Raw genomic sequence first — 23,254 nt, 5'->3', positions numbered from 1 at the left:
CTTCTCGGAGTGACCTTTTTTAACCTTCTTTTGTATAATAATACAGTTTTTTTTATAACTTAATGTTTCGGTAGCTTTAAATTAAAAAAAAGAAACAAACACGAAATTTCAAAGTTTTCGCATTTTCGGTATAAAAAAGGACTAAATTTATTGCGAAGAGCAAATGGTTGGGAATGCTGCACAACTTGGAACAACTTGACGTCACGTACTCTCTGATGGGCGCAATCTTCTTTCTATTATTCTTGATGTGTACCGATATAGCAAACTGAAAATGTGAAGCGAAATGTGAAAAGTCAAATTTTTTGAACAAACTTCTTATACCTACCTTCGCAGGTAAAAAATATTGCATACGAAACTAATTAAAGGCTGTTAGTTTAAACTGGCTTTTAAATAACAAATCGGGTATAAATTTCGATAACAAAACGCTCATATAGCTTCAATGCTATCATCAAGCCCATCTGGCGTACCACCTGTGCTACCACAAAGATTTAAAAATTCAGGTTGTGTGAAAAGTAAGAAAACAAAAGTAAAATAAAATGAATTTCAAAATGAAATTAGTTGTTTATTTAACAGGCCTGTTTGACCACTGTCCAAAGCAATTAGCTTATTTTGTATAGCAGACTTATACATACAGTTCTTTTTTTTTTCAAAATAATAATTTCAATAATATTGAAATTTTTCGCATAATTGCACGTGCAAATGAGAATTACCGGTTCTCAAGACAACTAACGGAATATGTCGAAAAAAATTACACTGACACGCCAAAATTAATACGAGGTGTTAAAAAAATAAGGTGAATCTCAAACTTGTCAGGCTATGTACATTCGACTTTCGATTATTATTATTTTTATGTTGGTACACTCGTTTCGAAGATGTGTTCACGGTTTTGGCAATATGGCTTGTTTCGTTTGCTTGTGACAGACATAAATAAGACAAGTGTTTTGCGTGTTCGGCGATTTTTTGCTATCGAAAAAAATAGATCAAAGAAGTTGCATCAAATTTTGTGTAAAAAATAGAATTAAGTGTTCAAACACACTTGAAATGTTGACAGTGACATACGGTGAGAGTACTCTGAGTCAAAAAAAATTTTTACAAGTAGTAAAATCTTTTCACAGAAGGTCGGAAAGATGTGAATGGTGGCGCTCGCTCTGGACGCCCCAGCACATCAACAACCGAAAATGTTGAGAAATTGAAGAAAATTGTTATGGAGAATCGTTGAATCACAATTGGAGAAGTTGCTGAGGATGTTGACATATGGGTATATCGGATGGCTCATCCCATGCAACCTTTTAGAGGACGCATGCCGCAGCGAAATTCTTTCCAAACTTGTTGAATTTCGCCGCATGGGCATTGCTCATGAATTTTTGAATGACGTCAACGATGATCCAGATTTGCTTAGAAGGGTCATAACTGGTGACGAATCATGGGTATATGATTATGATATCGAAACCAAAGCCCATTCGTCCCAATGGAAGAGTCCAGGAAATCCAAGTCCGATCAAATGTCAAAGTTTTGCTCACTGTTTTCTTCGATTACCATGACGAAATGCATCAGGAGTTCTTGCCACAAGGTCGTACGGTAAATAAGGAGTATTACCTTGAAGTTATACACCGTTTGCGTGAATCAGTATGAAAAAACGCCCTTAATTGTGGAAAAAACTGCGTGGCTTTTCCATCATGATAATGCACCTGCTCACTCATCCTTGCCTGTTAGAGATTATTTGGCCAAAAACAACACGGTTATCATGCTTCAGCCATCGTATTCACCCCTGCGACTTTTTCCAGTTCCCAAGATTGAAGAGACCCATGAAAGGAGGTGCTTTTGCGACGATTGAGGAGACAGTAACCAAATCGCTGAGAGAACTCAAGGACATACCGAAAAGTGCATGTCAGGAGTGCTTCGAAGATTGGAAAAAGCACTAGCTCAAGTGTGTTATATCTGAGGGCGACTTCTTTGAAGGAGATAAAATAGAAATTAATGAATGAATTATAAGCGAGGAATGAATTGACGTATCAAAATTTAATTCCTTCTGTATTTATATGAAATATGAATATTAAAAAAAAAGATGCAATCTATTCATCAACCACCTACTAAGTAGGAAATAAAACAATGTTGCATATGATTTGGCAGCCCTGCATAATTTTAGTTTTGACAAGCTTTTATTTCATTCCATTGCTTGTCACAGGACAAACGTCCTGCTCTTCATTACATGTCGCTCCAACTGTCAAATAATTCCAATACTTTTTTAAGCAACCCGCTTGAAAGTATGCAAACAATAATAAAAACTACTTATTCGTGAAAGCACTGGCCTAAGCATGTCGCTTGTGAGCTAAGCGGCTAATAAAAAAGTGTGAACATCGCCAAACTATTGCTGCTCTCACAGCGAGCAGCAGAATTCTCTTGCGAGCAGAGCAGGGTTGAGTCGAATATGAATAGGTGTCGCTTAGAATACTTTTCAACTAACCTGTACCGGCGGTTAAGGCTGATGTAAAAAACAGCATAGAATAATACCTAAATAATCATTCAAAACCAAAGGAGTGAAACGCAGAGTTTTGGCCAAAAAAATTAAAGATTTAATGTTTAAGATGCCAATACTTATTGTCAGACTTAATTTCAGCTTGACTAGCTTAATAACTAACTGTAAAAAATGTGCCAAAAGATCCATGCACCTTCTGCTCAAATATGAACGAGACGTTATCAATAAAACGGTCCGCGGATGACATATGGCAAAAATAAATTTTTTGTTGGATGGTAGGACTGTTATAAGCTTACATGGAAAATTTCAGCATGATATGTCACATAGTTTGTTTTCTGTGCTACTGTAAACAAGTCAAGCTCGAGTGTGTTTTTCGAATTTAACAATGGAAATTCAAGTTGAACAAAGAATTTGTTTGAAATTTTGTTATTCCAACGAAATTTCGGCTTCAGACGCCTTAAAATGTTGCAGACAACCTATGGGGACTCTGCTCTATCGCGTGCACGTGTTTTCCAGTGGTACAAAAGCCGAAACCCAAAAAACCACGCCAAAGTCGCTCAAAAATTAAGGTTATGCTGACTGTTTTTTTCGATTACGAAGGTGTGGTGCACTCGGAGTTCCTTCCGCAAGGCCGATCGGTTAACGCTGAATATTATTTAGACGTTTTAAAGCGTTTGCGCGAGAACATTCGTCTTAAAAGGAAGGAATTGTGGGACAACAAGTCCTGGTTCTTGCATCACGATAATGCACCAGCTCACACATCACGTCTTGTTCGCGATTATTTGAACAAAAATAATGTTAATATCGTTCCGCAAGCACCGTATTCGCCTGATATGGCTCCATGTGACTTTTTCCTGTTTCCCACGCTCAAGTTGCCGCTCCGTGGAAAACATTTTGAGACAATTGAAGTCATAAAAGAGAATTCGAAGAACACACTCGAGCTTGACTTGTTTACAGTAGCACAGAAAACAAACTATGTGATATATCACGCTGAAATTTGCCATGTAAGCTTATAACAGTCCTACCAAAAAACAAAAAATGTGTTTTTGCCATAAGTCATCCGCTTACCGTTTTATTGATAACGTCTCGTTCATATTTGAACAGAAGATATTAGCAATGCAGACGTGCATGCATAAGTACATATACACCAAATGGTAATATTATATTTTTCTTTGCCCAATATCAGTTTTCCATAGCTTTATATTCATTGTTTAAACCGTTGTATAAAAATATCTCAAAATTGTTACTGTATGTATGTATGTACAGTAGTTATATGGTTTGACATTCCGGCTGCTGCTGGATCACAAAAATTGTTTACTGATTTAGTTTTCCCTGCTGGGGTGTATGTATGTTGCTTGTATTGTATTTGTGCACATACAGATATGTATTTATTGAGTTTAATTACTGCACTTTTCCGCATACCTTTTTGTTTCTGCTTTTTCACGCATCCAACATCATTTGAGTGGAATTGCGACAAGTGAATTATATGTACGAGTATAATTTAAAAATGTCATTTCTGCACCAGACTTAAGTGACATAAAACTGTGCGCCAGTACTTACTGCTGTCTATATACAAATGTATGCACATATTATGTTTGAAAAAAGGTGCTGGCAAAGCCTGAGAGTAGTCTTTAAAAAATTACTGATTCAAACCTGTGCTATTATTTCCACTTCTGTTTGCTTTGAAAATCAACTTTAACTTCTGTCAGCATTAACTGTGTTACTCTGCGTCGAAGCCAATCGACTCTTTTGACTCATTCCTTTCGATACTGCTGAGATGATTCCACCTCATCCTCCATACATCCAGCGCCAAAAGGACTCGAGATGATTCTAAGTCTCACAGCATGCATTCCTCGCGCATAGTGATCTTTGAGAAAACCCACGAGATTCGAGAGTTGATGTTTTGTCAACCTCAGAAGCTCGCCCGGTCCACACGTGGCCAGAAGGATTTCGCGACCGTACAAGTTTGTGTACTTACCCAACGCTCGCTGAGTTAGCGCGATGCTCATCTTTCCAGGAGCAGACCGCAAGTAGTCAGGGGGATCCCAATTCTCTCCCTTCGCGAGGAAATCACCGCACATGTACCTTGTCTGGCCAGCTGATACGCCTCACAGTTTCCCGCAATGTCGCTGTGACCAGGAACCCAGATGAGGCTCATGTCAAAGCATTTCTTGACCAGTTTCGAATGCACCGTCACTGACCCGAGGGTTCTTATTGCCGCTTGGCTGTCAGAGTAAATATAAAATTTAATTTCTTGACAGTTAGTACGCATGTGAGCAGCCACTCATCTGCCTCCTTGATTGCGGCTACATCTGCCTGGAACACACTGCAGTGGTCCGGTACCCTGAATTTGATTCTGATGGGAAGCTCCTCGCAAAAGACTCCTCCACCAACCATTCCTTCCAACTTCGATCCATCCGTGAACAAATTCACCAGGCCCTGTCACCAAGTGTAGCCCCCCGTGTACTCTTCCCTTGACGGAATATGAGTGGTTGGACTAAACTAGGGTATACACTGATCCGTTGACAGAGGGTTGAACTCGAAGTTTCTAAGAATGCTTGAGTGCCCATAAGTGAGGTTGAGCTTATAGTCCGAGCCCCTGAGGCTGATTGCGGTACGTGTAGCGGAAATTCTGCCTGCGATGTCTACGGGTACCACATTTAACATTGCGTTGAGCGTCAGAGTAGGAGTTGTTCGAAGCGCCCCACTGATTCCAATGAGTGCTGACCTCTGAACTCTCTCCAGCTTCTTCTCTAGTGAGTTCCACCAGACTATGACTCCATATAACAAGATAGGCTTTACAATAGTATTATATAGCCAAAAAACAACTCTACGCGAAAGGACCCATCTTTTGCCAATAGCGCCCTTGCACCCATACAAGGCGATTGTTGCCTTCCTCACTCTTTCCTCAATATTGGGCTTCCATGTAAGTTTGCTGTCAAGGAGAATACCTAGGTACTTCATCTCTTCAGAAAGCATCAGAGGAGCGCCCCCTAGTAGGAGAAGTTGAGGTCTGAGAATTTTATATTTCCTCGTAAATAGGACGAGCTCCGTCTTAAGAGGATTCACCGACAGGCCGCAATCCGTTGCCCATCTAACAACTACGTTCAAATATCCCTGCATCAAGTTGTACAGACCATCCACAAATTTAATTGAGGTGTGTTTTAGGTGTGCCAAATACATCGGGAATATTTAAATTCATATATCGGAATAATATTATATTTTGTCTTAAGGGCATAAAATAGAGTAAGGCAAATTTATTTTTCAAATCAACCCGATCGAAGCACTGCAGAAAGTGGATTGAGGACTGACTTCTTCCACCTCCTTTAAACAGATTTTAATTATTAAAAGCAACAAAAATTGCCTGCACTAAATACGCCAGGCGTCAACATTTAGCAGAAGCAAGAGCGTTTTACCGGATGCGTGTGCAGTAACTTGATAACCAATATTTGGCTTATTGCGCCAATTCGTGGAATTGGTCGCAACTTCGATTGTGAGTCAGCAAATGCAAAAAGTGTAATTATGCAAAAAGTGTAATTTAGCAAAACTTATGAAGAATTCACCTGTGGGAAATTCTGATTGCGAAAGTTAATATATATCAAATAAAATTATCAGCGTTAATTTGTTTATGAGAAATCAAATAGATAATTATGTAAGTACGTTGATCGGTTTGTTATAGCGGAATGAAACCCGAACTTTATTTAATATTAATTTGGACTATCAGCATTAATTTGTTTTTTAGGAATCAAAATTGTAAGTATGTAAATATGTAGATTGCTTTATAGTGCAAACAAAATGATTTATTATGTGTTAACTCGTATATACATTCGGTGGCCTCTTAAAAAGCAACAAAGGCTTTGGGTTAATTACTAGGCAGTAAGTGAAACAGGTGCATGTTGCGTGAAAAGGTTGGGCATAGCCGAGTCGCAGCTTTTGCTGGGCTACAAGCGGGTAGATAAATGGCTATTAAGCAAAATTAATTCCAAAGAACGTCAGTGATGATGTCCTTGCTTGTTTGTAAAAATGTGAAGCGACGAACACAATTCGGTTTCCTCTAGGGCATGCTAGCAGCTGAAGTTTATAAAGAAAATAGGATAGGGTAGAATTGAAATACAATATTATATATCAGATTATTACGTCTTATCGATATTTGTTGCAAGCAAAACAGTGAGTGGGGAGTATTTGTGTCTCAAAATAAGTAAAAAACAATTTTTTTCTAAATTGAAAATTTCGTCTAGTGGGAAAGGGGAATAACGGAAGAGAAGCGTAATCCCATTCATCAAATTGCAAGCCGAAGAAAATACGTTTTTCGAGATACAACATCTTCTAAGATGTGCTGCACCAATGATAGCCAATGCCATAAATTATGTAAAAAAGCCAAAAAGCAGAGAAAAGAAAAGAAAAACGAATGCACTAGAAGATCGGTGCCCTCTTTGCTATAGTGGAACTTAAAAACAGCTAAAACTACTCGTAAGTGCACTAACTATTCATAGACTATCATTAGAGCAAACATTATATACCGGCAGCTTGCGGAAAGTGAATTTCTTAACAAAAAAAAAACACGACGCTAATCGGCAGAAACTGGCCAGAAACCATGTGAAATGACCAGTTGAAAAAGGCGCAACATGGACCGACGAAAGTCAATTCGTTCTTTTTGGAGTCATTGGTTCCCGACAGTATGCACATCGTCCACTAAATAACAGCTTACTACGATAACTGTGAAACAAGGAGGGTTAAAGATACTAGTTTGGTCATATTTTTCTTTTTATAGCGAAGCCCTAATATACATATCTTATCCACACTGTCATGGATCAACATATCTACGTGGATATTCTGAATACGACTATGCTGCTTTGTTTGTAAGATAAGACTTGTTATTCAATTTGATGCGATTAAGCAAAGAATTTTTTGTTTGATGATAACAAAGTAAAATTTCCAAGCTTTTCTTTGGTTCACTCTTTTAAGCCATGTTGATCAATGGAAAGGTAGCCTACTAATTGATTCATATACATATATAAATTTAGTCTATGAAAATACAAGTTTCTTACAGAATATAGGCAAATAAAAAGTATATTACTTAATGCACTAAAAATTAATAATTACATAAACTTAGGAAAGTAAAACATTAATAAAAAGAGTTCAAAGTTTCAGCAAATTCATATTTCGTCAAATAAAACTCAATTTATATAATAGAACAAGAGATTTTTAAATGCCCATAACTTAGTCGAAAACGAACCGATTTTAATGATTTTGGGTTCAAAATGATCGTCATTACTTACACGAGCAACTTCATGTACAGGGTGGCGCACGAATCGTGCTACAAAAACAAAACGTAATAACTTTTTTCTGTGTGAGTAATCGGCTTTTTTTCATTTTTGATTAAGTTATGGACATTTAAAAAAATGTTTTTCTTATATAATTAAACAAAATCGATTTTGAGCCGAAAGACAAAATTGCCGATAACTCTAGAAAAAAAATTTTTTTCGGGCGAACAAAAAAATACGTGTCTCATTATTTTGACCAGAGAGCAACATATTTGAGTTACATCGAAATCGAAGAACATGACCCGAATAGCCCGGTTGAATTGAAATGGAAAGCATCCTCAGCTTTCCAATTGGCAACATAAAAAGTGAGGAATACACGTAGTTTGTTTTTTTTGGGAAATATTAAAATTGATACGACTTAATAAAGAAGAACAATCTAAAGAGCTATTAACGACATTGGACATAAAGGGCAGTGCTCCTTGCTTCCAAGGTCTTAAGGGGGAACGCCACTGTGAAAATTCAAAAAAATCGATTTTTTTGTTTTGCATAAATTGTTAGTATAACTACTCAAGAAAATGTGGTAAAAATTTTAAAGCGAAATTCGCTTTATTCCCGTTTCTATGTGCACTGAAGTGAGCGCCCGTCGGTTCGGCCCCGTAGCGCTTACGATACGATGCTTTAATTCAGACGCGTTTTTCTCGAAACGACTTTTTTTGATACGGTGGCAACGATTTCTAGGAGACTAATGAACCGATTTTAATTTTCTTTTTTCCCAAAATTTTGTTATCGCATTGGCTATCGTTGTACGCTGCCGATTTTCAAAATTTTGAAAATAACTATTTTTTGGGCCTGTTGATAATCAAAAAAATGGTGAAAAACACACATCGAAATTCAAATCATCACCATTTTGTCTAAAAAAAAAAAAATCGGCTAAAATTTTTGGTTTTTTGGTTTCAGATGATTATTCATTGCTGTATCGCTGTCACCAGATGATGTCTTTTTTTAACTCGTTACTTTTATTTACATAAATTTGTCAATATTTAATATTTTTTAATAAAAATTTACATCAACATAGTTTAATACATATATCATAAATTGCTTTTTATCCGATCCTCGAATAATCATTCCTACTTACAAAAAAAAATTCGCAAAAATCGACTATTTTTTGACCGCGCACAGTGGCGTTCCCCCTTAAAGCTTATTAGAAGCAAGCGAGAATTATAAGTAGGTGTAGGTACAGAAAAATTCAAAGATCGCAAAACAAATTTAAGAAAGACTTTCTGAACCCGCTCGATATGATTAATAGAATAACTGTGATATGGTCTCCAAACGAGCATCGCATATTCCAAATTGGAATGTGCGAAAGACGTGTTAAGTAGTGTATATGGATCAGAGCACTGCGCACAGTTCCGCCTAACGAAGCCCAATGATGAATAAGATTTCCTATAATATCGTAAATACATGTGACTATTAAATGTGAAATTCGATTACAAATGAATGCCAAAATCTTTTGTTTCATCAACAGTTTCTGACAAAGTGTATATCAAACACTGTACTGAGTCAACAAAACATTATGTATTTTTGCAAAAGTGATTTTGAAACAATTCTTAGTAATCAAAGAAAGGTGATGCAAATTATCAATATCAGATTGAAGTTTATGCATATCATTCAAATCTTTTATGAAAGAAAAAAATTGAAGGGGGTATTCTAGTGTAGAATTTTGAACGAAATTGATTTTTTTGCATAATTTCAAAGTTTAGATATTTCAAGAGTTATAGCCTTTTTGGTGTCATGGCATCGATTCTGATCCGACCGCTTCTGAAAACTTTAAACGCGTTTTTCTCGAAACTACATTTTTCAAAACGTTTGACATGATACCTCAAGTTCTACTGAACCGATTAACTTGAAACTTGGTGTGAGTCTTCTCAATACATATTTCTATCGTACAAACTATTATTTTAACAAAATAATTTTTTTTTTTTTACTATTTTTAAAAAATTTTGAAATGCCCAAAAAAGTAAGTCAAAATGTATTATTTTTTCGGACAGCCGTAATTTATATTAGCCAAAAAATTTTTTTTTTACACTTTTTCCTAGTTAGTACGATAGTGACATTCATCTTAATTAATAATCTTTTTCATTTTTTGTTGCGGATAATTCGAAAGCTTGCAATCATGACAAGTTTAGCGCGCCCCCACTTCAACAGCTTATACGATTTTCAGTTTTCAATTGCTTCACTTTTTTTATGTATTGTTAGAATATTAATAAAGGTTTTCGTTTTTTATTTATAGTACCCGCAAAAACACTTCAAATGCATGCCTCTAAACTAGAATACCCCCTTAAATCATCTGAATCATTTGAATGAAATACAAGCAAGCTAATTTGCTAATTAACTTTTGAGTTCGATCCTTTGTTGATTCTGAACCCCAGTAATAGATTTTTAAATATATGTGGAAATTTCTAACCGAGTAGATGAAATGGAAATTATTTAAGTGTTACTTTCGCCTTTTAACTATGACGATTGCAAACGAAAGGAAATGCACTAATTAAGAAATGACAAATGTAATGAAATGCGTGGCGCACACACATACATATGTATGAGCATATGTATGCAGTAGGTATCGATGCTGGAGGAGCATGTGGCCAGTGGCACTTGCGAAAGTGATGCGAGATATTGAAATGCGCATAATTCACTAACAAATAGGCACCGGTATGTTTGTATGTATGTGCGGATGGATGTACGGATGGGTGGCTTGGTGCAACCACAGCGGCAGTTCGAAGTGGCAACCACCCCATCAAAAGCTTGCCAGGCGTTTTCACAATATAAACGATAATGTATGCGAATGCTGGTATGTACGCGTATGTATACAAATACATATGTGTGTATGGGTGTTTGTATTTGTCACTGCATTGCTGTAGTTTCATCTTCATTGCCATTGCATTTTTAATAATCAGCAACATTACATTGAATTGCTGCTTGGCAATGCCGCTGCCCTTTTCAGTGTGGCCAACAAATCACTGTGCGGTCGGCGTTGTTGCACCGCAATTGCTATTCTTGTTGTTGCTGCTTCTGCTGCATTGCAATTTTATTCCCACAATCAAAATTGCACATTAATTTCGTTGCGGCTGCTGTTGCCGAAGAAAATGAAGGAAAATTCCTCATCCCGCCACAAAGTGCGACGCGAGAAAGGCAACTGCAACAGCAACAACAGTAAGAGGAACAGCAGTAGCAGCAGCAGCGGCACCAAATGCATTAATGATAAAGTATGCGCGCATCTACCATACACAATCGCACACCCCTATATGCATATTTAGTGTACTTTACCTATGCACATACAAACATACATACATAGAGGCAAGTAGAAAAAATCTCAGCAATATTGTAAGTTATTTGGTGGATGCGCTCATAAATGTGGAAAATGTATGCAACCAACTGAGCTGGGTGAACTAGTTCGCGTGTTGGCATCCAAAGAAATGGAAAATCGTCCGCAAGGAAATCTCAAAAAAACGTGAAACGCAAACTAAAGAAGTGGTAGCATCTATTAGCAACAACAACAACATTCGCACATACATACATACACACTCAGCTAGTAGGTGCTGTGACAATTGTAGTGACCGTTCGTATCGACAGCCAACAAGTCTGCCAGCCAGTCAACAACACGTTTTCCACTTTCCCAGCACCTTGGGAAGTAGCAGAAGAGTCAGTGGCAATTGGGTGAACTGCAACAGAGTGCCCCGTTCAGGGTCTCCGCTTCTGTGGCAACCAGCAGCACCATCTAAATTGTGGCAATAGGAGTTTGGTGCAAAAGATTGTTTTTGTTTTCTGCATGTTTGTTGTTGCTGCGTGCGCACGCAACGCTTCAGGGGTGAGGGCGGTATGCAAGTTAATTTCATTAATGACATTTTATTGTTTTTGTTGTTGCCGCCGGTTTTTCTGCCGCAATCGCTACATGTTGTAGATGTTGCTGATAGTTTTCTTCGGCAATTTGTTTTGTTGTTGCTGCTAGCGCATTTCACTTTCTATGCCGTCGAAGCAGTATTTGTCTAAAGGCTTATTAGTCATTTGCCGGCTGTGCACGTCAGACCAACGAGGGAGTGTGGAGAGAATTGCCTTTCTACGTGAAGAGATGTGCAGTCCCAGTAAACCATTTATTGGGATACAAGATTTGCGGCAACAAAATTTTCAAGTAGAGGCTAGTACTAACTCCATACCCGCGACATTTTTCCAGCAATAAGCATTTGGCTTGCCGATGTTGCTAGCAACATTGATTGCCAAATGAAAAGAAACGTCAAATTTATGAGCATCGCTCTAGAAGTAATTGGCAAATTTTGGTAAGAAAGGTGTTCTTAATCAAATTGATGCTAAACAATTTAAAGAAGATTTCGCTTAAAAATGCTATATCTTCGGAGTATTCGATCAGGCGTTTTGCTCGCAAACGAATTGGTTTCGCTCAATTTTAATTAAGGTGCGCATTTTAAATAGGTGCGAAAAATGTAGGTGCCATGTTTTGCGGTGTTTTCACGGCGCGAACTGAGTACTACTTTGCTGTGAGATGTACACGAAATTTCTCGCATATTGCACGGCAATGCAATTTATATGGATTTTTAAAGCCATTTCACGTGAAATGCCAACTTAATACAATCCGTAAAGCTTAAATAAATCATATAAAACGCATTAAAAATCGTTAAAATTCTGACTTTTCAAACAGTATTCTTATTCTTATCCTAGATAGTAAGGAATAGAGACAGAGATAGCGATAATTAGTCCTGTGAGAATTTTCCAGATTCTTTGGTAAACCTGTAAATATCCTCCAGTTTTAGAGAACGAATATTACTCATTCTCGTGACATCGGAACCCAAAACTCGTAGCCGTGCTCTAGCAAAGGCAGAACACTCGCAGAGAAAGTGCTCAGTGCTATTCGCCTCCTCCAAGCATGACAGGCATACCGGGTCCTCGATGATTCCAATGGTGGTCATATGCTGACCCCGTGGGTTGTGTCCTGTAATGATACCGACCATCAACCGAATGTCTTCCCTTCTAAGTTTTAGTAGAACGTTTGACAGTTTTCTGTTCGGACTTGCCACAAAACACTTTGCAGTTCTGCAGCGTTCTATACGGGACCATCGCTCTTTATGTAGATTGTCTACATAATCGCTGATCCAGTTCTTGATTTCTGCGGAATTGATTACGATTATTGGCTCTGGCCCCTGTGGAGGCTCCGCTGATCCACGGTAGGCCAATTCGTCGGCAATTTCGTTTCCTTCTCGGATACATCATTAAGTTTGTTTACATCAAAACAAAAATTGTATCTGGGTATTTAAAAAGCCTATAATAGGATCTTTATCATCATCGCTATAGTTTTTCCTCGAACTTATTTTTTTCATTTGTGCTATTAAATAACAACATTAACAGGCTAAATCTGCACTATAGTGAGGGTTATTAAGTGTGTCAAGTAAGTAAACCACATCTCGAGTCCAGTTTATCTTCATTAATGGCATTTTGTGACTTTTCTAAAAGTGTAATATAGTATTTTCCCGTAATATTGATGCAATTTTCTTTATGGCAATGATCCATAAAGCGCCTTGTAAAATCCACAAAAAAAAAAAAACAAACAAAAAATTTACGGTGTTGCACCTTTTCTTTGTGACCAGCCTAGCTTTCTGTTTGAAGTCAACTTCCTAGTGATAAAACCAAGTTTCGTCTACGTTAACAAACCAGTTCATAAATTCATCCCTGTTCTCGCTACAAAAAATTAAACTCTACACTTAGCTTGCGGTGATCTTAAGACATACGAAGATGATCATAGAGTTATTTCATATGGCACTCACCTGAAGTATAGTGCTCATTTTTGTTTTAGCTTCATTCACATTATTTGAAACTATTTCGTTTTCTATATTTAGTTCTCTTGATATGTATGTATTTGTCGTTCTTTCTCTGATTTGATTAACACTTTCATAACTGATCAAATTTAATGAGCCGAGTTCCCATCTACTATTTTCCTGGAACCCATAGACATCACAAATACTTTTTAGTAATCTGCATAGCTTTATGCTTTTTTAATAGTTAAAAAAAACAAGGTGTGACAAAAATGTTTAAAAAATTCAGTTATGTGGAATAAAGTTAGATAAAAGATACGGTTTTTTACTTTTAATGGAAGAAAATGAGCTATAGATCCACCAGAGATTTTTGAGTTTAAAGCCTTATATCCGCAAGTTATAAAATAACTTTTAAGACAACCTACCAAGCTTTCGACTGTGCCACATGTAAATTGGGCTGTCTGGGTCATGGAGGCTTCTTTCAATAGTTACAATCATATCTAATTGCCTAGACAAATAAGTGCGTTAATCGGGATTAACAAATTAATTCGAATTTATCTCAGGAGTTAAGTGCAGCTAATGCGGATTGACAACTAGACTTAATTCTCATAATTTATGCAGATTAGGGCAATTTTTCGTTCGATGGCAACATTGGCAATTTCAGAGAAGATCTATTGTAAACGAAAAATAATGAAACTTTTAAAGGGAAGATCAAAAAAGACTGGATGGAATGCCAGTTTGCACTAACACGTTCGATATTACATTAATTGTTTTGATATTTCGGAGCAGTTTGAGAAATAGAAATTTAAGATTTTTTTAATAAATAATAATTTCATAGTATCAGGACAGCTAATATCCATATTTGTTGCCTGCGGTCCATCTTTTATTGACAAAACTATCCCATAAGTACTGTTCACTAATCCGCGTAACAACCGTCTATCACACTACAATTTTAATCAGAATCAACTGCGCCCGTAATCTCGATTAATGCCGCCATCTGTCTAGGCTATAAGTGAAAGGTCCTGTCTCATTACAATTCAGGGTAAATCATCTGCTGCCTTCATATTAGCAGTCTTTTTTCATTTGCCCGACGTCTATTATACCGGATCCTATTTGTTGCAATAAGAAACGTAGTGTGGCCTTTATTTTTTGTTTTTATTTTTGTCGGGGCAGATTAGCAAGTACAGCACTCAGACAACATTACGGCCATTGTACTGCACTCGGGTTCCGTTTTTGAATTTCCTTAAATCTACACGATCTCTGAAGAAATCTGAGTAGATCCTGTGGTGTTAAGGAGCCAATGTGGTCGCTTCTTAGCACATCAGTGCCAAAGACCTCAATCCTGATTCGAGTGAAGGCCGGGCAGACGTATAGAAAGTGGTCCGGCGTCTTATCTTTCTCCCACAGGCTGGGCAGAGTACACTGTCTGAGATGCCTACCTTTTCCGTGTGCTTCCCCCAGAGAAAGTGGCCTGTCAACAGTCCAACCAGCTCCCTACAGTCCTCCTTCTCTTAATGACAGGTAACATCAATTTTGTCCATCTGCAGCCTCTTTCAGCCTGCCATGCTCGCTTGTGGGTTAAAGTAACCCGTTTGCTAACCGTGGCTTTGAGGCCAACCTCATTGGCTCGGAGCCCGTTTTGCCACTCCCTACTGCAGCCATCAAAGCCACGGTTAGCAAACGGGTTACTTTAACCCACAAGCGAGGCTCCGAGCCAAAGAGGTTTGCCTCAGAGCCCACCCTAGCTAAAGAGTCAGATATTTCGTTACCCACGTGTCCCGGGATCCATGTTAGCATCAGGATATTGTGTCTGCCGACATAGTTCAACCTAGATTTATAAGACTCGACTACCCTTGAAGTGCTTTCAGGGCCGTCTAAGGTCATGAGCAGAGCTTTGCTTTCTCTGTAGATACATGCAGGTCTGCCTCTCCATCTGTTTTCCACAACAAAGTTCATCGCTTCTATAAAAGCATACTCGTACATCTCCGCTTGAAACACAGATGCGTGCATTCCAAGAGCAAAGTGTAGTATGGCTCGCTTACTGAACTCGCTTCTTGGTGTATGTGAATGAGATCAAAGATGTTGGAATAGTTTTCGAGTAAAATTTTTCTTTCTTAAGTGGCATCAACTTTATTACCTCAAAATCATACTCCATCTTGTGTTTTGTGAGATGTAATGGTTCAAACTTCTCAGATCCTTACACAATTTTTAAGGTTTTTTTTTTTGATTTTATGCTGATTTTAGAGGGTTTTGCAAAATATTTCCGAAACAACTTTGTGAGTTGTTGGTAACACTGTGAATTATATTCATTTTATTGATATCTTTCAACAGAACCCATTCGCGTTCTTCAATAAATTAAAGTTCCGAATGCATTCGAATAATTTCTTTTAAGCGATTTGTTCTTTTTATCTTACGGCTGCAAACCCTTATCGTTTTTTGTTCCCAATTTCATCATAGCCTTTAGAGAATTTAAAAGGTTTATTAATCATTAATTTTTCAGTGATTTCTGCGCCTATTCTTGTTTATAATAAAATTTGCCAGATATGAGGGCATGTACGATATTTTCAATGCGCTGTTCAATGACAACCAAAATTTGAGAAATAGAAATCAAAACCAACAAATACAAAAGCTGTAAAACTTCGCCTTTATCTAGCATGTCAATCACTGAAATTTCGCTGGCAATGAAAATGTCGAAAGAGGCAAGTGCACATACACAAGAGTAGATATGTACGAACATTAAGCATGTGGGTAATCAAAAGAAAAATGCGGGAAAAATATATGTGTGTATGTATGTACGTCATTTGGTTTTCTTATTGGCAACACAACAGGTCCTGGCGGCAATAACCTTGCTGGCTAAGTGGTTGAAAACGAAGATTCGATCGTCTGGCTGCTTGTTCAAGGTCTGGTTGTTAGTTGTTGGCGCTTGGCGCTTGGCTGTTGACTGTTGGCTGTTTGCTTTTCGTGTGGTCAATGCCGATAGAAAATTAATTGTGTAAAAATGTGTATGGCCATAACTTTGCAAATTTATGAAAGTACAAAAAGTTAATTACCCACATTACTTTACTGCTGTTCAATTCCAGTTTGGACACCCTGCACATTTTATTATCTACGCATGCAGTTGTTGTACAATTATCACCTTGAATAATCGATTGTATTGGGCGAAATTTTAGCGCTTAAGTTTTTTAATTTTAGAATTTTAGTACTCAAACTGATGGGGTAAAACCCCATGGGTAGTAACGAAAATATTATTTGTATGTGGCTCAGCGATTTATTGAATTAGAATACCACGAGGGAGCTCAAAATTAACACCCTTCCTTCTCCTTATATTTTAAATGATCTCAAGTGATTTTATGCAGCTGACCATTTCGTAGGCCTCAACGAATGATCGCCTTAAGTATGCAGTGCTGACGTACATTACGAATATTTTCCTCATATACCGCCAACGCCATTCATTGAAGGCTTTTGCAAGGTGCCCCCGAAATTGCTACAGTAGTGTAAGCGTGCAATGGGTTATCTAATCTAATATTAGGCGCCTTCGATTCGCCCCTTCTCCGCTCGCTATTTTCAATGCCGTCAACACTGTTTTCTGACGTTTGGCAGGTTTCATTAGTCCGTGTTCACACAGAAAAACTTCTTTATTCAATTTAGCTAATTCTCCTTTGATACTCCCGTCGTATTCACACACCTTGCAATTGTTAGTTTTTAGTCTGGAGTAAACAACAACGTTGAGAATAACGAGAACACAATCAGCGTTGACAGAGCACGAGCATCAGAAGAAAGGAGTTGAACCAATAAATGTTTCCTCCAGCCAATGTTGCAGAATGAACTCGAAGTATTAACAAGCTTTACCGCATGGACCATGTCCGGTAAGAAAAAATTCGAACTGTTGCTTTGTTAATCTTAGAGGCGCACTTGAGCACCTCCGACCCACCCGTGGCCAGAAGGATCTCACGAAATCGCACGTCTGCGCACTAACCTAGCGGTCGCTGAATTTGCGTGACACCCACCTTTCCAAGCGCAGCCCACAGTTTTTGAAGGGAACTCCAATCCTGTCATTTTGTGGGGAAACCGTCTCGTGGATCCCCTGTTTAGCTAGCAGATCCGCCAAGCAGTTTTTCGCTATAGCACTGTGACCAGGAACCCAAATGAGCTTAATAGCGAAGGATTCAGATGCAATTTATCGAAAATTCAGGCATTCGTCCGATGATTTTCAGCGCTTCAACAAGAAGTTCCGGGCCTTAATTGCCGCTTGTTGTCGAAGTATAATTTTACATTTCTCATAGTAGTTACAACTCTGCTTGGAAAAGTATACTCTTTGCAAAGACGATTCGCTTAAAACTGACATATCTTCGGGGTTTACGAACTAAGGCACTTCACTCGTAAACGAAATTTTGCACGGTGTTTTCACGGCGTAAATTGAGTACTACTTTGTCATGAGATACATATGAAATTTCACGCATATTTCATGGGAATGCAATTTGTATGGGTTTTGACAGCCATTTCACGTGAAACGCGGTCTTCATACTTTACTAATAATTTTAACGCAATACTAAGCGAGATCCTAGCTGTATTGTCACATTACTCATTCATGCATTTTTCAGAGAAATTACCAACTTTCTTCTAGTATCTTGGGCGGCTAATTCTATGCAATAGCAATATAAACGAGTAAATTGCGATGAATTGGTAAATTTGAGTAGGCCGGTACTCAGGCATTACATTTGATACTTAAGTCCACTTCCAACTCCGCAAGGTATCTAAGCAATTTCTTAAGGGATAAAGTAACAATAACAGGTGTTATTTTGGAATGGATTACGCTAATGAGAGATGATTAACGATTTTTTATGGCCGTAATTGGATGGTATTGATCTGGACAACGTTAATTTTCTACAAGACGGCGCTACGTTCCACACAAGCAACGAAACCATTGATCTTTTTCGGGAAAAGTTTCCGGACTGTGTTATCTCTCGAAGAGATGATCACAATTGGCCACCGAGATCTTGTGATTTCACACCTTGTGACTTTTTTCTTTGGGGCCAGGTGAAAGAGAAGATCTACGCCAACAGCCCAGGGTCGATTCAAGACCTCAAAGATGGAATTCTTTAGGCTATCTAGGACATAGAGCAGCCACTTTGCAAATCGGTTATGGAAAATTTCATGAAAAGGATTTTGTCCTGTAAGTGTGGTCGTGGTGGTCATTTGCCTGATGTTATTTTCCACTATTAACGACATACCTTCCTCTTTATAATGAAATAAACGTCCGATCATTTATATTAAAAAAATAGAATTTTTCTTTGAATATCAAAATAACACCTCTTATTTCAAAACCCTTTATGTACCCAATTTATTCGCGAGAATACTGTTCTGAATTGTTATCTTCCTCCCGACAGAAGACACTTAGCGGGTTGTCGGTGATGCCTATGCAGCTATGACACCATCCAACAACTTGATAAGGAATTCCACTACCTCACTGTTGGATTCTTTTATAGAACAGTTAGTTGTCTTACAGGCGTTGAGGCTGCACCAACTGTCCCTCTGTCTTTCCTGCATGTGATTTTGGATGCACTTAACGATTTCTGGTGCCTTAAAGGTAATATGCATGCAATAATTTCAGAGTCCTTATCAGGGAGCGAAATGATTCCAAATCAGGATGAACGATGTAGACTCATATGGCAAAACCTTCAAATCTATTTGCTTTTGCATTTCCAGCTACATTTTTTATGGCAACTTTATTTTTGCAATTTCTTGCCAGGATGTTTTTAGAATAAGTAGAAAAAAGTTTAAAAGTCATATAGGAGCAAAATATGTAGTTAGGATATAGGTATATAGTAAAATATGTAGTACGAGGAATAATTTAAAAGAACATTTAAACCTATTAGCTCTCTCACAAAAGGGTCGGTTAGACCTCCTTTTTGGAAAAAATAATAAAATGGCTTTTGGGAGATCGCTAGAGCGTTAAAGTGTTCCAGAGAATTATTTGCCAGAAAATTACACAAGGGGTAACAAGAGACAAAATCTTTAGAGATTGAAAGTAAAAATTACAGAAATTAAAAAATTTGCAACTTGAACTTTAACTTCGAGCTTGTTTCTATTCGCGAGCTAATTGAGTCTCAATCTCATTCCGAGATCGTCTTTTCTACTCAATATTCAAGTAATATACAGGGTTGGCCATATTAAACTGACCCATGTGATTATTAAAAAAATATGGAAAAAGAAACATTTTTTTGTGTTTCATTGTGAAAAACATTTAATTTAGTTCAAGGAGATTCGTTTACATCACTTTTTGAATATGATATCGCGCAAGTGGTCGCCCTTAGCTCGTATAGCGTAATGTGCCCGTTTTTCGGCGTTTTCCATAGTTTTGGCCAGCGTCTCGGCCGATATGGCGGCTATTTCCCGTCGGATATTGGCCTTAAGTGCGCCTAGTGTCTTTGGCTTGTTGACGTAAACCTTAGATTTCAAATAGCCCCAAAGAAAAAAGTCCGGTGGCGTCAAATCCGGTGATCGTGGCGGCCAGTCAAAATCGCCGCTTTTTGATATCAAACGGCCAGGGAACAAAGTCTTCAAGAAGTTGACGGTGGCTCGTGCTGTGTGTGGTGGTGCGCCATCTTGCTGAAACCAGAAGTGCTCCATACCATTTTCACGAACAATCGGCATCACAAAATCGGTTATCATGGCCCGATAACGCTCTTGATTGACGGTCAATGGTTGGTGTTGACCATTTTCAAAGAAGAACGGCCCAATGACCATATCAGCGCAAATGCCACACCAGACTGTAACTTTTTGGTCGTGGAGAGGTACCTCTTCAATAATTTGAGGGTTTTCAGTGGCGTAGAAACGGCAATTTTGCTTATTTACGGTTCCGTTCAAGGAGAAATGGGCCTCATCACTCATAATGATTAGATGCCAAAAATCCTCATCAGTTTGGGCCATTCGGACGACAAAATTGGCATATTCCAAGCGACGAGGCTTATCGGCCGGCAACAGTTGTTGATTTAGTTGTATTTTGTACGGGAATATCCCCAAATCCAAACGAATGATACGTCGTAGAGTGGTCCGAGGGATGTCCAACTGAGCAGAACGACGATTACCTGACGTTCGCGGCGATGACTCGATACTGGCTCGTACGGCCGCGATATTTTCGTTAGATCGTCTTGGCCGCTTTTTATTTGGACGTCGGGTATTAGCCACAGTGCGGGAAGACAAAAATCTTTTGTGCATTTGCTTGATTGCGTTCTTTGACGGCGCACTTTTCACTTTATTTTTTTTTCTCCACGCTCGTTGCGTTTTTACAATCGAGAAGGAATTTTGAATGTACAGCTGAACAATTTCAGCGCGTTCTATTGGGGTGTACTGTTTCATGGTATAAATCTCCTTCGACTGACGCTTCCAACGCGGTATGTCATTAGCTGATCTGAAATTACAGTAAAAAGTTATAGGGTTACTCAATGGGTCAGTTTAATATGCCAACCCTGTACTTATACGCATCCATTCTCAATTCATGCACACTTAAATAGAGTCGTATATGGGAAACATACTCGTATATCACCCCGCACAACGTACAAATTTATAGCCAATATTAATACCAGAGTTCTGAGAAACCATCAGTTAGATTTATTATTCTGATTTATTGGAAAAAGCAGTCAAAAATAGAGCTTATCGAATAGACCATTTAACTCTTAGCCCCGGCGGTTAGATCCCAGATATCGTATTAAAAAATAAATTCCATGAAGTTGTCCACCAGATTATAATAAAAAAAACCTTTCCTACAACAATTCCTGTTTTGTATTATCATTTTATGTTCTCAAGCTCTTAAAAAACACCCGATATAACAAAAACTGCTATAATTTTGTTTATATATTTGTACAGATACCTGTAGCAAATATTCAATATGTACACATTTTCATATATAGAAATGCATATTAAATTTATTTTCTATGACTAACCGCAATTATATTTTCAAATACTTTATTAATTATTTTGTGGTCATCATTTCCTTCCGACTGCTTCCTTGCCTGGTTATCAGCATGCCAATATCACTTAAAAAAAATATCAAATATCTGACCACAATGGAATAAAACCTAAGTACTAGCGGAAGTTCGACGAGCTTATCGGCTTTAATTGTTTGTACATGTTTAATGCGATATCACTCGCCCGTAGTCAGTTATTATTTATAGCTGAGTTAATATTTCATTCATATCACACCATTACGTGAATTCAAGGACAAATGAAGAAAAATTATTACTATTATTTGTTGCATTGATTGTTTTGCATTTGGCGATTATTTACTACTTTAAATACTGCTCGTAATTACATATTACTCATTCATTTATTGATGATTTGCTGTGTTTTGGCAGTAAAATGAGTGCACAATGAGTAAGGGAGTCCAATGTTGACTTGTTGTTATAACTAATTACTTATATTTTGTCATGTGAAGTGGTGATATTTATCAGCATTGCTCTTGAAAAATTTTAATTTGGTAATCGGACATTTGTTACTTCTACAAAAATTCCACTGGAGAACTTAGAGATGATGTATTCTCAAGAAATTGTTTTTCTCATTGTTTCTCAAAGAACTGTTTTTCAAAATATTCTTTTTGAAAAAGTCAATGCATTTCTGCATTCGCTGGAACTAATTTTCAAAGCACTTTTGCCACTCAGAATTTGATACCTTCAAAACGAGCTGTTAAAAGCTCCAACCACTCTTTCTGGTGTTGAAAAACGTTGACCTCGTATTTATATTTGATATTCGGGAACAAATCGGGGCTATACGGTGGGCGACGCATTAATTCAAAAACTCAAAAACTCTCTTGTGTGAGCCGTTATGTCAAAGCGCGCATTGTCTTGGTGAAGGATGACTAGTCTTTGGCGGTTTGTCTTCCTCAATTCTCCGAAAACTTCCGACAAAGAAATGATTCTGATCCACTCAAAATTGACTGCTTTAAGTTTCTCAAGTGGTACAGTTGCGACATGACCAGATATGAGATTTTCTTGTTTGAGGTGCTTCATCCGCGAACAAGTTTTGTTGGATACAGCCTGTCTTCGAATACTCATACTGTCGATTATTGTTTTGTTTCCGGTTGTCATAGACGTGCTACGGCTGAATTTATTCAACATATCTTTCACCAATAAACACGAGTCTTTTTTTGGGCAATTGATTGACAAAGAAAACAAATATTCTTGACAACCAAATGTTCATCCTATATTGAATGTATGCCGGCCCCACTAATGCCCAAGGATGCCTCTATCACGCAATATGGCACATGACGATCTTGTGTTATCATTGGACGCACAGCCTCCACTGTTTCTGGCATCACAACCGTTTTTGAACGGCCTTCATGAAATTGATACTGTCAGAATCGAGGGCCGCGTTGAAACTCATTGTACTAGTATATCAGAGTGGCAGAGTGTGATGCTTTAGCAAAGAAAAATTGTAAAATGTACCGAATTTTCGCTTTGTTGATTTCCATTGTGAACACCCTGTAACTTACAAGTGAATGAAACAAACAAAAACAGCATAAGAATTTTGACAACGAGCATAAGCTTTGAATTGTTTGATCGATACTTTACGACATTTCGATCACTAAAGCCATCTACCGAAAAAATAATAGATTTCTTTTTTCCCAAATTATTATTACAAAATGGGTATCAAGTGAAAAATATTTGAGAACATCATACAGAAATATTGTTAACAAGGGTTAA

The 23,254-nt window shown here is 37.8% G+C and overlaps 1 protein-coding gene across 2 annotated transcripts in view; it reads left to right on the top strand.

The window, feature by feature from the left end:
* Positions 1–23,254, top strand: part of LOC128858387 (uncharacterized) — a 96,066-nt gene that overhangs the window by 37,377 nt on the left and 35,435 nt on the right. The window contains exon 1 of one of the 2 annotated variants that reach the window (XM_054094623.1): positions 260–333. The exons of the other annotated variant lie outside the window; for it this stretch is intronic. The gene's annotated coding sequence lies outside the window, so the exon portion shown is untranslated. Of the gene's footprint in view, positions 1–259; positions 334–23,254 lie in introns of those variants that run through there. 2 annotated transcript variants of the gene reach the window in all.

This window comes from Anastrepha ludens, chromosome 3 (assembly GCF_028408465.1).
Source record: "Anastrepha ludens isolate Willacy chromosome 3, idAnaLude1.1, whole genome shotgun sequence".
Lineage (NCBI taxonomy): Eukaryota > Metazoa > Arthropoda > Insecta > Diptera > Tephritidae > Anastrepha > Anastrepha ludens.
The sequence above is the reverse complement of the archived record's forward strand: the minus strand, read 5'-3'. Positions and strand labels throughout refer to the sequence as shown.